General features: G+C 43.0%; 1 protein-coding gene across 10 annotated transcripts in view; it reads left to right on the forward strand.

Moving 5' to 3' along the window:
* Window positions 1–17,971, forward strand: part of SNX10 (sorting nexin 10) — a 71,553-nt gene that overhangs the window by 14,002 nt on the left and 39,580 nt on the right. Inside the window, exon 1 of one of the 10 annotated variants that reach the window (XM_074195526.1) lies at window positions 991–1,208. The exons of the other annotated variants lie outside the window; for them this stretch is intronic. The gene's annotated coding sequence lies outside the window, so the exon portion shown is untranslated. Of the gene's footprint in view, window positions 1–990; window positions 1,209–17,971 lie in introns of those variants that run through there. 10 annotated transcript variants of the gene reach the window in all.

Here is a 17,971-nt window from a genome sequence, read left to right on the forward strand (position 1 = left end):
GCAAACCTTAAAATTTTGTGGCACTTTGTATCCTTGTGGATATTATCTGCTGTACTATCTAGTTGATAAACCATAAAAAGAAGTCACTGACCTCTCCCTCCTTCCTCTGCTTTGTGGGAAAGAGGGGGCAGAGTTGCAATTCATTTTTTTGATGTATTGGCTGGTTTCACTTTTTCTCTCTCTTTTAAAAAATTCTTGTTCTAAGGAAGGAGGGGGAGGGGGAAGGGAGAGAGGAGGGACATGAGGGAGAGGAGGGAGAGGAGGGAGGGGAGGGAGGGGAGGGAGAGGAAGGAGGTGCACCACCTTGATAACACACCCTTGATCAAGCTGGTTGAATGACTTCAGCAAGAGATCCTGGCAGTTCTTGCATCCATCCTGCTCTGCTGAATTAAGCCTCATTTCCTGGAGAGCTCCTTAATTCTAGTTTTAAAAAAAGTTTGAGGGGCGGCTAGGTGGTGCAGTGGATAGAGCACTGGCCCTGGAGTCAGGAGTACCTGGGTTCAAATCCGACCTCAGACACTTAATAATGACCTAGCTGTGTGGCCTTGGGCAAGTCACTTACCCCCATTTGCCTTGCAAAAAAAAAAAAACCTTTAAAAAAAAGTTCGATAATGAAAGTGAATAAATAAAGAAGAAATCACTCCTCCCCAAAGAGGAAACAATGAACTGTTTAGTCTTGGAGGGCTGAGGTGAGTAAAAGAATGGAAGTTAGCCTGTTATGAAGGGTATGAATTGCATTTCTCTCTACGGCCCCCACTTATTCTAACTGGAATGAACCAAGTGACATCTAAGTAAAGTAACCTCATCTGGGAATCCCCACCTGCTGGGTGGTCTCATGGCCTTGAATTAAAAGTACTTTTGGGGGAGACTGAGGAGCTTACATGAGTCTTGTCCTGAAGTGGAGATCAGAGCCTCCAGGACCCCTGGGAAGAGATGTTCAGAAAAATTCTATCTCCTTAGGTGAGTGGGGTGAGTAGATAACTGGCACTTTCCTCAGCAGCTTTTTGGACCTTTGCCAGGACACTGCGGTGAAACTGGTGGCTGAGGACTGGTAGTTGGAAGGGGCGGACCCCTTCATCTGCCCCTGCCCTCTTCCTCAAAGCCCAAGTGATGGTCTGCTTGGGCTATGAGAACAGATTTTGTAACTAAGCTATCAGCAGACAGAAGACGACTCAGAATCAGCCTCCAAGCACTGGATTTCTGCACAGGTATCCACATGAAGTTTCTTTCTTTTTCCTTTTCTTATCCTTTCCAAGAAGAGGCAGTGTGGGGGAGTGGGTAGAGATCAGGAAGCCAGGAAGAGCTGAGATTGAGTTCTGCATCTGATTCATCCCTTCCAGAGTTCCCTATCCCAATAAATCCAGGCTTGGGTCTATTCCTGACCTTGAGTCCATAAGCCTAGGAAAGCTGACTTCTCCAGGGACACTTCACAAGCCGATGTCAGTGTCTATTATGTCTCCATCTACTAATACAGGGTCTTGTATACAGTAGGCACTCAGGAAATCCTTATTAATTGATTGATCTGAGGTCTCTTCTGGCAAAATGGAAATATAGGTTTATTTTTAATGATCTGAGATGGAGCTGTCTGTCTTATTTAGATAATTGCTCTGAAACCTTTTATTTTCGTCCTATGTTATAGAACATTAGAAAAGAGGGAAAGAAAAAATCATTTATTAGGCGCCTACTATGTGACACTATGCTAACCATTTTGAAAATATTATCTTATTTGATCCTTACAATAGGTAAGCGTTGTTACCTACATTTTACAGTTGAGGAAACTGAGGTAAACAGATTATGGGAGACAAAGCTGAAATTTAGTGAAAAGGAGAACTTTTGCGTTATGGGTATCTTTAGTTCACATTTGTTGAGTGCCAATCTGAGGATAACCTGTGAATGTTGTGTAGTTTTCTTCTTTAAAGCGCATTTTAAGATAGCAATAGATCACAAAGGGGTTGGAGAGAAAATGAAGGCTGAGGGGGAACATAGCCAAGGTTGAAATAAATGGTTTCTCATTGAAAGAGGAAGACAGGGAGCAGTGGATCAGAAAAGCAGAGACTGGAACAAAATCGTTGAAGTAGGCCACCTGTCTACAAATGATGCAGGGGATTTTCAAGCTCAAAGAGTCAAGAAAGCTCACGAGATCTGATGCTGAATTTGGAAAGCTCTGGTGCCCATTCCTGGGAGGTGAGAGTCTGTTGGCGCTCTGCCCTGGTCAGATCTCTGTTGGAGTGTTGGGTTCAATTCACAGCACTGCCTTGAGGAAAACCACAAGTTTTACCCATCACTGGTTCAGGGAACCAAAAGATGTTTATCCTGAAGAAAATATGTGGGATGGAGATCGGCCTTGCTCAGCTTGGCCCCAGAGAGCCCACCTACTTGCCCCATTTTGTAAATCTCCAAAGAAGCTGATTCAAAGTTGAAAAACTTAGGGTGGCTAGTTGGTGCAGTGGATAGAGCACCCGCCCTGGAGTCAGGAGGACCTGAGTTCAGATCTGGCCTCAGACACTGAATAATGACCTAGCTGTGTGGCCTTGGGCAAGCCACTTAACCCCATTGCCTTGCAAAAACCTAAAAAACAAAAAAACAAAAATGTTGAAAAACTTGCCAGTGCTTTTCCAAAAGTGGGTTGGACTGCCTGGGCAGGGGAGTGGGTTCCATCTTCCTGTGGAGACCCTCAAGCAAATGCTCGATGCCCTCCTGTCCTTTCCATTCTAACATTCAATGATTTCATGATTCTGTCTATGAAAAAATCAGGGCATTCCCCCCCTCTGGGAATGCTTGGCTTGGAGCTCAGGCCCCTCTGTTAAATGAGGGCTCCTTTACCAGGAGTTTGACTGGGACCAATGAACATTGATTCATTACCCCTGGTGACTTCATGGGAAAGCTTCTAAAGAAAAATTATTCATGCCACAGGGGATGTCAGCAATCTGGCAGAGCTTTTGAGAGCTCAGGGTCAGCTTTGAGCGTGATAAAGCATCCGAGGCAGGCAGCTGTGAGTGGAGGGGATGGTTGGATGCTTCCTCTCCAGAAAGGGATGTGGTGACGCCCTGCTTCCCACAAGAGCCATAGACTGGAAGCTGCCAAGTTCCAGTTTTTGATCCTTAGGGTAGCCAAGTTAGATTGATGTTTTGACCCTCTCAATTTCTTAAATGCTAGACTTGGACAGGGCCTGGGTTCAAATCTTAGCTCCACCACTGTCTATGTGCCCTTGACAAGTAATTTGAGCTTATCTGTAAAATGAGGAGATTGGACTAAATGATCACTCATCTTCCTTCTAACTCTGATCATGCTTTTGGCTAAGTGATGCACTGGTTTTTGAGTCAGGAGGACAGGAGTTCGAATTCAGATTCAGGCACTTGCCTCTTACTAGCTGTGTGACCTGGGGCGAATCACTTCACCCTGATTGCCTCTCATCCAAGGCCATCTCCAGTCATTCTGATTGCTATCTGGCCACTGGACCCAAATGATACTGGAGCAGAAAGTGAGGCTGGGGACTTAGCACAGCTTCCCCTCACTCAAATTCAATTCACATGCTTGTTGTGTCAACCTCCCTGATGTTGTGGTCTTCAAAAATAAAGGACAAACATATAGATTAGCATAGAGTTGAGTCCCATGTCACAGCAACTATTTAATAAGATTCCTTTAATTTTAATAATATAGGTTATCATTAATGACATGTATATAATAAATATTTGTGTCTTTCTTATCCTTGCTTTCTTTGGCTTAGGGAATTCCTAGATGAGAAACCCCTTTCATTCCTGGAGCTACACCTTCCCTGGCTTGCCCAAGGCCGCACATCTAAGTAATTATTAAGTGTCTGAGGTTGTATTTGAACTCAGGCACTCCTGACTCCAGAGCCGGTGCTCTATCCATGCCTCATTTTTCTCTTTTTTTCACCTTAGCTATACTTTATTTTTTTATTGTTTTTTTGAATTTTTTTTATTATCACAATAGCTTTTAATATCATGTGCTAACATCATTTACATAAATTTCATACTTAAGAAATATTAAAATTTGTATAATACTAGTTTGTAATTTAGACTAACTTCTCTCTTGTAGGATTAAAAGTGAGATTAGGAAAACCAGAGATGAGGCCACATAAAAGATTTCAGGACCATTCTCTAAACCAACATGTTCAAGAACATGAATTTAGTGGGTATAGTAATAACAGTCTGATAAAACACCAAGAAGAATGGATGTTTATATGGCTAGCCCTTTTGTTTAGTGTGGAAAAATGATTTCCTTAAATACCATATATAGTTTTCTATATTCTAGTCTGATCTTATTATTTACTTCATCCTACTTAAAAGTTAAAAAAAATATTTAAAGCAATCAAGTATGTTGGTATAAATAAATGAAGTGCATTACAGAATAATTACAGACTGTGTTATATAGAACATACACCATTCATGTACATTGAACCTGCATGGATGGGCCTTTCTTGCAACAAGGCATGAAATACAAAATCTCACCAAAAAAAAGTGAGTCATTTCTTAGCACAGAGTGAAACAGATGGATAGTAACTTTGGCAATTCATTTTACAAAATTATTTTCTCCAATATAAAAATTTTCCTTCATTCTGGGTCAAGCCGAGGTGAAACAGGAAATAGGAGATTTCCAAGTGCACAGTCCTGGATAAGAATGTGCATGAGCATGCCATAAGTTGGCCTTGGCGCTGCGATGTGCTGCCGTTCAGCATGATCACGCAAATCCTTATTGGGGGGCCTGGAGAGGGCAAAGCCGGCTGCAGGATGATCTGTTGAAGACTGGGTTTGCATAAGTCATCTCCTCTTCTCCTTGTCGAGTCCTGCCAGGATGGCTACTCGATTTGTGTTTGGGAAACCTTCTGAGAACACTTTGGTGGGTGACTTCTTCCTGGGGGTGGTCGTGAGCTAAATCGTCATTCCAAGCTTGTCCAGGAGGATTCGTTGCCAGGCTCCTATTTCCTGTGAAATGATGTTCAGTAGCAATTGAGGCAGTTCGGTTGGGAATGACCAAGCGGTGCGGGCGGGCCGCCGGGCACCTGCCCCTCGGGGAGTGGCATCTCGGGGGGCCCACGGCTCCGCACCCGCCCGGCCCTCAGAGGCCTTGCTTTTTGAATTTGACAATTTTGCCCCCATCTCGCTTCCTTCCCCCACCCCCCACCGAAGGCAGTCTGTTAGTCTTGACGTTGTTTCCATGGTCTGCACTGATCTCAGTTGAACGTGATGAGAGACAAATCCGGTCCTTAAGGAAGAAATAAAATATAAGAGATAGCGAAGTTACATAATAAGATACCTTTTTTTAAAAAAACATTAAAGGTAAATAGTCTTTGGTCTTTGTTTAAAATCCACAATTATGTCTCTGGATACAGATGGCACTCTCTATCGCACAGAGCCCCACATTGTGCCTGGTTGGTTTTTTTTTTCTTGCATTGTTGATTTTTATTTATTTATTTATTTTTATTAAAGATACTGAGTTTTACAATTTTCCCCCCAATCTTACGTCCCCCTCGCCACGGAAAGCACTCTGTCAGTCTTTACTTTGTTTCCATGTTGTACCTTGATCTAAATTGAGTGTGATGAGAGAGAAATCATATCCTTAAGGAAGAGACGAGAAGTCTTAGAGGCAACAAGATCCAATAATAAGATATCTGGTTTTTTTTTTCGAAATTAAAGGGAATAAGGGGCGGCTAGGTGGCTCAGTGGATAAAGCACCAGCCTTGGAGTCCGGAGTACCTGGGTTCAAATCCGGTCTCAGACACTTAATAATGACCTAGCTGTGTGGCCTTGGGCAAGCCATTTAACCCCGTTTGCCTTGCAAAAACCTAAAAAAAAAAAGAAATTAAAGGGAATAGTCCTTGAACTTTGTTCAAACTCCACAGTTGTTTCTCTGGATACAGACGGGATTCTCCATTGCAGAGAGCCCCCAGTTGTCCCTGATTGTTGCACTGATGGAATGCGCAAGTCCATCAAGGTTGATCATCACTCCCCATGTTGCTGTTAGGGTGTATAATGTTCTTCTGGTTCTGCTCATCTCGCTCAGCATCAGTTCATGCAAATCCCTCCAGGCTTCCCTGAATTCCCATCCCTCCTGGTTTCTAATAGAGCAATAGTGTTCCATGACATACATGTACCACAGTTTGCTTAAGCCATTCCTCAACTGAAGGACACTTACTTGATTTCCAGTTCTTTGCCACCACAAACAGGGCTGCTATGAATATTTTTGTACAAGTGATGTCTTTTTCATCATCTCTTTAGACCCAGTAGTGGTATTGCTGGATCAAAGGGTATGCATATTTTTGTTGGCTTTTGGGCATAATCCCAAATTGTTCTCCAGAAAGGCTGGATAAGTTCACAGCTCCACCAATAATGTATTAGTGTCCCAGATTTCCCATGTGCCTTCCAATGTTGATCATTGTCCTTTCTGGTCATATTGGCCAGTCTGAGAGGTGTGAGTTGGTACCTCAGAGATGCTTTAGTTTGCATTTCTCTAATAAGTAATGATTTAGAACAATTTTTCATATGCCTATGGATCACTTTGATTTCCTCATCTGTAAATTGCCTTTGCATATCCTTTGACCATTTGTCAATTGGGAATGGCTTGTTTTTTTGAAAATTTGACTCAGTTCTCTGTATATTTTAGAAATAAGTCTTTTGTCAGAAATACTATTTGTAAAAATTGTTTCCCAATTTACATTTCTTTTGATCTTGGTTACACTGGTTTTGTCTCTGCAAAAGCTTTTTAATTTAATATAATCGATATTATCTAGTTTCTTTTTAAATGATATTCTCCATCTCTTCCTTGGTCATAAACTGTGAAGCAAATAGTCTTAAGGAGGTGCTGGGGACCAGTGGGAGTCTAAGGGAAACCCAGGTTTTCTGGGCTCTGAGGCCATCTTTCTAACCATCTACCATCCCATCTTTCCTGTCCATATTTCTTTATTAGTATACATGTTTGTCCATCAAGAAGATTTGAACCTCCTTGAAGACAGTCTGTCTTTTTTTTAAATCTCTTTATCTAATAATAGTTAACATTTATATGGTGTTTTAAGGTTTTCAGAGTACTTTACGAATATTGTCTCATTTGATCTTTCTAACAACCCTGTGAGAGATGTGTTGTCATTATTCCCATTTTACACTTGGAGAAACTGAGGCAGGTAGCATCTTACCATGTCCACAGTTCTTGGCACATAGTAGATGCTTACTAAATATTTATTGAGTCCTCCTGAATTTAATTCCATCAATAATGATTTTCCTTACAATAATGTAACATGACTGCAATGCAATAAGGAAAGAACACTAAAAAAGAAACTAAACTTTTGAGTATTTCTAAAAACCAGTAATGGTCCTGAAGAAGAGCATAAATCTGCCCAGGTTTCTCCAAATTCCTCTTCTTCGTTATTTCTTTTTTCTTTTTAGTTTTTTTTTTTTTTGCAAGGCAAATGGGGTTAAGTGGCTTGCCCAAGGCCACACAGCTAGGTAATTATTAAGTGTCTGAGACTGGATTTGAACCCAGGTACTTCTGACTCCAGGGCCGGTGCTTTATCCACTATGCCACCTAGCCACCCCCTTGTTATTTCTTTTTAAGAAAATTTATAATTTTTGTTTTCAGATCCAAATTTTATCCCTCCTTTTACCCCTCTCCCACCCATTGAGAAGACAAGAAATTTTTCATCATTTGTAATCATACAGTAACATTCTATTACATTCATGTTCCATTGTTCTACAATTTAATATTTGAGCACTTCCAGAATCTTCTGTAGTATGCTAGGTGAAGACTACTTAAATTGTACTGAGATCTCTTTGAAATGAGAGCTCAAGTGACTAATACAGTGGGGTCAGCATTTTCATAAATGTGGGTTCATTGTGTTTAAGAAGTGGAGCAGATCCTCTATCTCCCTTCTTGATTCTTCCTCCTTAGAAATTGGAATTTAGGGATTTCTGCCTCCTCGTCACCCTCTGGTAGTATAGCATATTCTTTGGCTTTAGCATCCCACGGCCAAGAAAACCTCTCCTTGTGTTTCCCAGGTCTCCACAAGCAAACTCTGGTAGTTAGTCAACTCCTGGACCCATCAATCCATCTTGTCCAGGGAGTATTTATTATGGGCTGCCATTTGCAAGGCAAGAGATGGCCTGGCATGGTGCCTGGAGAGTGGCCTCAGAGTCAGGAAGCCCTGAGTTGAGTCTGGCTTCCAATCTATGCCGGCTGCATGATTCTGGGCCTCTCATTTAACCTCTGCAGAGCTTAGTTCTGGAGAGAGTTTTTTCTCTGAATTCTCTGGACCTATGAAAACATTGAGCTTAGTCTAACAAAAATGGGCAAATCATTGCACTTGTTTCTGGACACTCAAAGTCAAGTAATGTCAACTAGTATTTAATAAGTTCCTGCTGTCTGGGGTAGGTTAGCTGGTCAGCTAGCATTTATTGAGCACCTGCTGTGTATCAATGAATCAGCCAGTTGGTTAGCATTTATTAAGAGCCTACTGTGTGCCAGTAAGTCAGTGAATTGGTTAGCAATTATTAAGAGTGCCTACTGTGTGCCAGTGTGTTAGTGAATTGGTTAGCATTTATTAAGAGCCTACTGTGTGGGTGGCTAGGTGGTGCAGTGGATAGAGCACTGGCCCTGGAGTCAGGAGTACCTGAGTTCAAATCCAGCCTCAGACACTTAATAATGACCTAGATGTGTGACCTTGGGCAAGCCACTTAACTTAATTTGCCTTTCAAAAACCTAAAAAAGAGCCTACTGTATGCCAGTAAGTCATCTTCTAAGAGCCTACTTTGGACTAAGCACTGTGCTAAATGCTGGAAATACAAAGTATTAAAAAAAAAGCCCTACTCTTCAGTCCAGTGGAGGAGACATGTGAAAAATAAGATTGAAAACAGGATAAATTGAGGCTGGTTTTAGAGTAAAGGCAGAAAGATTAAGGAAGAATGGAAAAGACTTTTTTTGGAAGGTGGGAATTTAGTTGAGACTTAAAGAAAAGCCAGGAAGTGGAGTAAGGTAAGGAAAGAATGGAAAGGTTGGAAGGATTAGAATGCTTAATGGATTTTTTAAATTAGATCCAGGAGGTGATAGGGAGTAAAATTGATTGGGGAGTAATACCGCTGAACCCTATACTTTGGGAAAATTGATTTGGTGGTTGAATGGAAGATGGTTTGAAGCGGAGGTGGGGGGGAGACTTGAGGCAGGCAGACTCACCTGTAGGCTATTGTAATGGTCCAGGTGATGAGGACTTACACAAGGGTGCAGGCAGATGTCAAAGGAGAGATGGTGCAAAGGTAGAAAGGACTTGGCAACTGATTAGATATGGATGTGAGAGAGAGTGAGAGGTCAAGGTCAAAACAAACCTCTGTCCTCCAGGGATCTACATTTTACAGGGTAGAGCTACAATATGGAAGCAGATAGGTAGGATTTGCCCCCTGGACCCATGACTTTAAATCTATAGTGCTTTCTTCTGGCTGCAGGAGACTGTAAACCTCAATATCAAAACCACAACAGTGTTTGATGTCTAGCTTTTTGGTTTTTTTCTCTGTGGAAATCAGTTATAAAACTGCTGGAAGAAGTCAATAGAATGATCAGGATTCCTGATGGCTTTTCAAAGGTAAAAGTGCCCTTTACACCGCAGATTCTAAAATTATCATGAGGCCTAGGTGGACTTGTGCTACAGCATGTCATTGTATAGTACAGACAGGGCGAATAGTAGGCACTTAATAAATGTTTAATGATGACTTGTGGGAGGGGGATTGTCATTATTTTAAAGGATCCTTCTTGGGTAGCTTGTGAAATTGGTTGAAATGCTATTTATTGAATTTTTGAGAAGAGGATACTTGAGGTTCCTTTTCCTGTTTTCTGGGTCATCCTATGTTGGGTTGTCTATTGGCAGCACCGTGACTTGTTGCTGGGTGAGCAGTTCATGAACACTGTCAGTCCTTCAGTGTGTTCAACTTGCAGGTGGCAGAGAGATGGATCCAGAAATAAATGGGGGGAGAGCAGGCTCGATTACTTTGGGGTAATTATTCAATGCCTTCTGAGATAAAACTCTTTCGCTCCCAAACCTTCTAGTGATACAGGATGACCTGTGTCATGGACACCCACCGTCATCATGAAGAGTCAGAGTGGTGGTTGAAATGAAAAGATGGATGTTGAGGATCAGTAGGCTTCTGTGTGTTACCAAAGAAAACTTCTTGGCAAGAAGTGATGAGAAAGGGCCGGGGATGTCTGATCTTGTAGCTATGAGTATTCCCTTCAGAAGTGCAGATTGCAGCCCATTCATGCCTACTCAGCTTGGGTTACCCTTGCCCATATTCTCCTATGCGTTTCACATTCCACTCAAAATGCTGGGGGCTTTGTTCACTTCTATTAATAGACTAAGGATACCACTATAGAACACTACATAAATATCTTTTGGCTATTTGTCACCCTTGCCCTGGGTAGAGCATTTTTGTATTTAATCCAGTGTTAGAAGAAACCACTGGAAATAATGGGAATAAACCCTAGCTCTGGAGTCCAAGGACCTTACTTCATATCATGCCTCTGATGTTTACTGACCTTGGGTAAATTATTCAAATTCTCTTAGTTTTCTAGTCTGTAAAATCAGAGAATAGAGAGGTGATCCCTAAGATCCCATGGGTGGCTATGTATCTACAGCCAAAGGGAGCACCAAGTTCAGGGAATTAGAACTTTATTTCAAATATACTCTAGAGTATATTTAGAAATATGGTCTATTTTAGAGACTTACTTGGCTTAGCAGAAAGAGGAGTTAGAAAGATCTAAATTCAAATCCTGCTTTGGGTGCAGTGCTTAGCACAGTGTCTGGCACAGTGTGGATCCTTAATAAATGTTTATTGATGGATCACTGAAGGACCAACTGACACTTATTAGCCTTGGAACCCTGGACAAGTCATTTAATTGCTTGAGCCTCAGTTTCCTCTTTTGTAAAATGGTCATCATAGCACTTCACAAGAATCTTGAGAAGCCCCACTGAAATCAGTGTTTGTAAAGCTCTATCTCCATTTGAGGGCCATATAAATATTAGCTCTGATTGGGATTATGAACCCTGCTCCCTAGTGCCAGTGGAGAACCAGGTTCTAGTGTGATAATCCATTGGCTCGTCTTTATTAAGTGTTTACTTGGCCAAGGAAGACTGACCATATTGCAGAAAAAGGAATTTGTTTATGAAGTTTTAGACCTGAGCCTGCAAAAATAAGTGGTTTATGAAGAGATTTGGGTTAGCCAGTATAACAGGAGAGCTCTGCTGGGATCTGGTGGCCTTGTCTGGGAGGTCTGTCCCTGGAGATCTTCAAGCAAAGGTTGCAGGGCCCCCTGTGAGGGATGATTGCACAGTTGGACTCTGAGGACTTTTAATTCTCTGGAGGAAAACTGAAGAGGAGGCAGTGGTGAGACCAGCTCAGAAGGCAGAGGACCTGAGTTCCAGTCTTCCCTGAGTCACCAAGGGCATGGCTTAGGATCATACATTTGGTTTTTTTTTGTTTTTTAGGTTTTTGCAAGGCAATGGGGTTAAGTGACTTGTCCAAGGCCACACAGCTAGGTAATTATTAAGTGTCTGAGGCAGGATTTGAACTCAGGTCCTCCTGACTCCAGGGCCGGTGCTCTATCCACTGTGCCACCTAGCCACCCGTAGGATCATACATTTGGAGATGGAGGGGACCTCTTAGTGGCCTTCTTGTACAACCCACTTATTTTACAGGGAAAGAAATGGAGGCCAAGAGAGGCTGAGTGATTTGCTCCAGGTCAGTTCTTGGCCCACAATAAACAATAATTCAAAAAACAACCTCTTATGAACAAATCCTTGTTGATTGAACAACTTTGGCAATCTGAATTTGAACCCAGGTCTTCTGACTCCTCTCTTCACCAATTTAGGGCTCAGTTTCCCCCTCAGTAAAAGGAGGAGACAGGATTCAATGGCCTGAATTGGGACTCCTTTGATGGTTGGAGCCAATCCAGACCTGATTTTCTTTCCTCACTCCTGCTTCTGTTGTCTTCCCTGGTATGTTTATACCTTCAGGACTCTGGCTCCTTGAGAGATTGCCAAGGTGAAGTGCCATGGAACAGGGGTTTTTCTTTAACTAGATGTGTTTCTTGACTCCTGCCCTGGCTGCCCCTCCTGCCTTGGCTGTCCCTGGAGACTTGGGTGAACCTGGCCATACTTTGGGGCTAACCTCTTTGAAATAGAAGCCTTGGACTTCAGAGTTTGAAGAGTGTGGGGTGGGGGGAATGAACTCTTTGATTCCTCCTTGGGGTCTGGGGTTGTGTGGGTGACGGGGAGCCATAAATAAAATCTCCCACATATATTTCATCATTAAAAAATGTAAGTAGAGTATAAGGTCACTCATTCAGAACTGTAAGGGACCTCAGGGGCCAGCTCATCCAACCTCATCATTTTACAAGGTTAGGTGACTTGCCCAGAGTCACACAGTCAGTAAATGTCTAAGACCAGAATGGAACTCAGGGAGCTAAGTCGTGGACTCCTCTGAAAGCCTATAGAGATCTCAGTAAAACACATGAACTTAAAATGGAAACTAGTTATTTTGAAACCCAGTGATCAAAGGAATTTATTTTTAAAGGTCACAAGTAATCCTTGTTCTAGACTTTATATTGTGTGACCTTGGTGACCTCTGGTGATCTCAGTTTTCTCTTCTGACCTCCTGGCTCCCTTCAAGTCATAACTAAAATCTCACCTTCCCCAGAAGCCTGGGCCAGTCCTCCCTTATGGCTATTGTTAGTTAATACTGTTAGTACCTCCCTTTGTCTACTGTCCTCGGTTTCCCCTTATTCAAGAACGTGGGCTCCTCTGAGGTGAGGATGGCTTTTCCCTTTCTTTGGTATTCCTGGTGCTTGGATCTGACTTGGAATAAATACTGAATAAAATGTTTTTTGACTGATTGACTTTAAGAGGACTAGATGATTTCTGAGGAACCTGACTCCAGACCTGGTGTTTTTTTTTTTATCCTGGACCACCAAGCTGCCCAAGACCCTCCTTGCCCTTTAGCAAATGACATTTTGGATGTTGAAAAGATGTCTTTAGACTCTGGACCTCATCATTCAACTGAAACAGCTTTCTTCAAAATGATCAAAAAAATCTCAACTGTCTTATCCAGTGGAGTTTTCTCCATCCTTCTGAACCTCTCTCCATCCTTTGACACTGTTGATCTCCTTTGGTTACTCTATACTTTCCTGCTTGCCCCGGTTCTCCTCCTGCCCATCTGCCTGGCCCTCAGTTTCCTTACCTGGACCTTCACTCAGGTCCCTGTATTCCTGGGGCCACTGTCCCCCCCTTCCCCGCCACCCTATTCTCCCTCTCTATCTACACTAGTAGCTTGGTTATTTTCATCCATTCAGATGGACTCAGCTGTCTTCTTTAGGAAGGTGATTTCCAGATCTGGTCCAAACCTCTCTCCTGAGGCCCAACTTCCCATCTTCAGCTCCTTTTTGGTTATCTTAAACCTGATGACCCACCACTGGCATTAACAGACTCAATATGTCTTAAAAAAGAACATCTCCCACCCCTCTCCCCAACTTCCTCTTCTTCACCCTCTTCCCATCACCTAATCTCACTTCCTCAGGGTCGTCCTCACCTTGTCACCCATCCTACTTAGTCACCTCAAGTTCTGTTTAGACATAAATGGGAGAGGAAGTGGAGACATGCTTCATAGAGGCTTTCTCTCCATCAAGGGGAGAGATAGAGGATGCCCACTGGTGGCGATGGCCCAGGTCGAAAGGTTTCTGAATGAGGCAGGAAACAAGAGTATGTATGTTTGTTTGGAGTCATTGATGGGGAGAGACTGGAAATGAAGGAGTGTGGATGTAGAGGAGGCAGTCTGCCAGGGAACCCCAGAGAGGATGGGACCAAGGGTGCACCCTCAGACAGGGTGGAAGGGAATTGGTATCTTCTTTTTTTTTGTTTTGTTTTTAATGTCAAATATTTATTTCTATGCCATAATTGCCTCAAGCACAATTTTTAAAGGAAGAGAACCAAAAAGAAAAGAAAAGGGATCCCCCCCATTTTTCATAATATTTTCTCTGTAGCTAAAATGGAGGAAAAGAATCATTGTGATACCAATAAGCATCATTGATTTCAGACTTTCTGAGTTGAGAGGAATTTTCAACTGGGGCGGGGAGCGAGGAAATGGTTTTTTCTGGATTCAGAAAATTAAGTTGAGAATATCCTGAGCAAAGAATATATTTGTGCCATGTCAGATTCTGGTACACCATGAATAATAAGTGCCAGATCCCGAGCACTTTAATGTGATGGATAAACTTTCGATTGTGTGAAACAAAGGATGTTGGAAATGAACAATATCAGGAAGAAATACTAAAATTTGATTGATCTTAAATCTTGATGCTAAGCCAAAGTGCCAATTTAGCAATTTCCTACCAATACAGGGATAACTTTTTCTTCTGAGAGGGAACGTGCCAGATCACACTTTCTCTCACTTGGTTGTCATGGAATCCCATGCGACTGCAACAACAACAAATTTGATTTGCTTTTTAATTTGAAAAAAAAAATCATGGATTCATGATCAGCTGCCACATTCGAAGGAGCCTCTGGGTCTTATTGTCCTAAACAGATTTCACTCTTTTTAGAGTGAGATAATAAGCCACCGACATCAGCTATAATGAGAGCAGGCACCACACCCTCCAGGCCCTGGAAGCCTGCTCCAACTAAAATGGGGACTGCTTGGTAGTGGGTCCAGTACCCGGGAGGTTGTCTACACAAAGACCTTCGGGGAGACTCCGTGGACAGGAGGAGAGGTCTTTAAGTTCACTCACGTTTTTTATTGAGTAGAAATATCAAATGCTTTTTTCCCATTGTTACAAGTGCATGCTTTGATTGAATTGGCATCTTCTGGAAGAGTGTTTGGACTTCCCAGTGTAGGACACTCCCTCCACTAGTTGAGGTTAGCAGCTGCTTCGCATCCTATAGCCCTACAGCAGAGGATCTTCATCTGAGACCTATGAATTTGATTTATTATGATTCATTTTGATATCTGTAATCCAATCTAATCCAATCCAGTCCAATCTAACTAGCTTTCTTTGTAATCGGACTATTTTATTTTGTGCATTTAAGAACATTATTCTAGGAGGGGGCCCCACTGGCTGTATCGGACCGTACCATCAGAAGGCTCCATTCTACCCATAAAGTGCTCAGAGAACAGAGAGGTGAGGGGACTTGCCCAGGGTCACACAACTAGGAAGTGTCAGAGGCCAAGCTTTCCCTGTATTCCCAGCTTTGAATGAGCAGTTCAGACGGTTCCGTCCCACCAGACTTTTTTTATTTGGTGTGGTGGGGGAGGATTTGCAACCTTCCCAGGGAAATGTCCCACAAAGAATTCCCCCTGCCCTGGACTCTGAGGTGCCAGAGGGCAGGGTTGGGTCTGGTTCCTAGGGACCTAGAGACTCTCTATACACATACGTTTGCTAGAATGGGACTGGACAGGTCTCCCCACATTCTGGGAGGGCCAGGGGTATGGTGGGGGCACCCAGAGGTCCTTGGTCTTTGATTGGGAAAGCCCTGGGAAGCAGCTGTGTGGATGTTGCCTGGGGAAGGCAGGCCCCTGAGCTGCCCTCCTCCAGACCGACCAGAGAGACCTCTAGAAAGATCACAGAGATGCCAGAGATGCCAGAAGTGCCAGCTGCTCTGATTTTATGAGATTTGCCACATACAAGGTATGGCTAGGAAAAATAGAAACTAACCTACAGAGGGAAGGACTGGCAATGTCAACCTGCAGAAGATGGGGTTTTGGCCAAGACTTGAAGCAATCCTGGGAAGCCAGGCCTCAGACTTCAAATCTGCTGCCTTCCCTACCCCAGGGTATCAGATCAAAGAGCCAAGGCCTAATGGAATGATGTTTATTTGTGTGGGAAAGGTTCATTTTTTCTCCCCTACTTCTCCTACTGATTCCTGGGAGACCTTGAACAACCCAACTTATGCCCAAGGGCTTTGCATCATCCTCAAAACATAAATAGGCTTGTGGGAAGATGCCACAGCCTGGCCCTTCCCCCATTTCTACCCCCTGTTTAATGATGATGAACCTCCTGGTGGCCCTGGGAAATCAGGAACAAGAGGGGTAAGGTTTGCCCCTTGGGGAGAAAGAATCCAAGCTTGGGCTCTGATGCCTTTTAACCTCGAGCCTGGGAGCTAGGAGGCCTCCAAGGTGGAGTCTTGAGCTCTATCTTAAGCGTCTTGGGATCTGAGTTCAAATTCCAGCTGTTCTACTTAGTAACTGTGTGACTGTGCGTGGTCCCATTGTCCCCTCTGTAAAATGAAAGAGTTGAACTAGATGACTTGGGGGGATCTGCCAGATTGGGGATCCTGAGACCTTCTTTGGGCCTCGGTTTCTTGCCCTGTGAACTGAGGGCCTTTAAGATCCTATAACCGGTTTCTAAAGGAGAGAGTGAGAACTGTCTGGGCAAGTTCCTTCTTTGATGCTTCCATCTTTGCCTATAAAATGAGGGTGCTCCTCCGGAGATCTCTAAACTCCACTGCAGTGTGTGATCTGGGGTGCTGAGAGCGAATTCGGCCTCCTCATATGATAGATCAGGAAGTCATCGCAAGCTCGGGTGGCTGACCCCATACACTGGAGTGTATTAAGATGACTCAGATTCAAATCCCACCTTGGATGACCAGCTGTGTGAGTCCCCACAAGCCATTTAACTTTCTGTGTCTCGTGTCATAATCTTTAAAATGGGGGATAAATATCTACCACCAGGAAGGCACTTTGCCAAGTATCATATAAACGCTAGCTATTATTAATTATTGTTCTTGCTATTGCCAATAACGGGGAATTTAGAAGAGGGGAGGATCTCATCCAACTTCTCATTTCACAGTTATGGAAACTGAGGCTCAGAGATGCTTGAATGGGAAAGCTTGAGGCCCAATAGTCAATGGAAAAGCTGCTGGGGTGGGGCAGGGTAACTGTCTCTCTGGAGACAAATTCCTCCCAGACCTGGATGATCTCTGCGTTTGTTTTATCTTGTATCCCTGACAACGAGCCTTGTTCTGAGCAGGAGCTCAGTAAATGCTGAGTGGAATGATGATCAGGAGCCGACTCCCTTATTTTACAGGTGAGGAAACTGAGACCTAGGGAGGATAAATGACTTGACCAAGGATTCACAATGCTAAGATTTGAATCCAGAGCATCTGATGCAGAAGCAAATGAATACACAGGATTACTTCATTTCAAATGAGATAATTTACCCAAAATGCTTTGAAAATTCAGACCTTAAAGTTCTGTACAAATGGTGGCTCTTATTCTTGTTTTAGTCGGTGTAATAAAAACTGCTCTCCATCAATCCCCCCCCCAATAGAAAGGATAGGATGAGCATTTTTTTAAAAACCTTATTTTTATTTCCAGTTGCACATTTCTCCCTCCCTCCATCCCCTCCCCCAGCCGTTGGGAAGGCAGGATGAATATGTTCTAATAGCAAGTTGAATTTCCTGTTCTTGGTTACCAAGGCAACGTCAGCTGCTTTGAGCCTGCTCTTTTATTTATGTTAAATCATAATTTTCTGTACTTCATTTATTCATTTTTGTCAAGCTCCTACTGTGGAAAGAATACTCAGGCTTCCCAATTTTGTATAAATCCTGTCGTAGCAGTTTTTTTTAATAACAAAAGTCAGCAACCATCAAGCTTTGGAATGTTATGAAATCATTTTGGACTTTGGCTTCCGTTGCAGCATCCCAAAGAATCAAATACATAACAACAGCATTAATAGATCACATGCTTCTCTTTGGTTTGCAAAGGATTTCCCCCTTGGCTTTAGCCTCTTCAGAGTTGGATGGAGGCCATGAAATTGGACAGGACTATTGGTGGAGCATTCTGTGTTAGAGGATGACATCACACAGGCGTGTGCGGATGGTGACCTTGACTGCTATGCCTTGATTGGGGGTGGGGTGCTCCTTCCCCAGCGTTTTATTTCTGGAGCATTTGTTAATTTGAGGAAGATTAGAAACTGAATCCATAGCAAT

This window comes from Macrotis lagotis, chromosome 7 (assembly GCF_037893015.1).
Source record: "Macrotis lagotis isolate mMagLag1 chromosome 7, bilby.v1.9.chrom.fasta, whole genome shotgun sequence".
Lineage (NCBI taxonomy): Eukaryota > Metazoa > Chordata > Mammalia > Peramelemorphia > Peramelidae > Macrotis > Macrotis lagotis.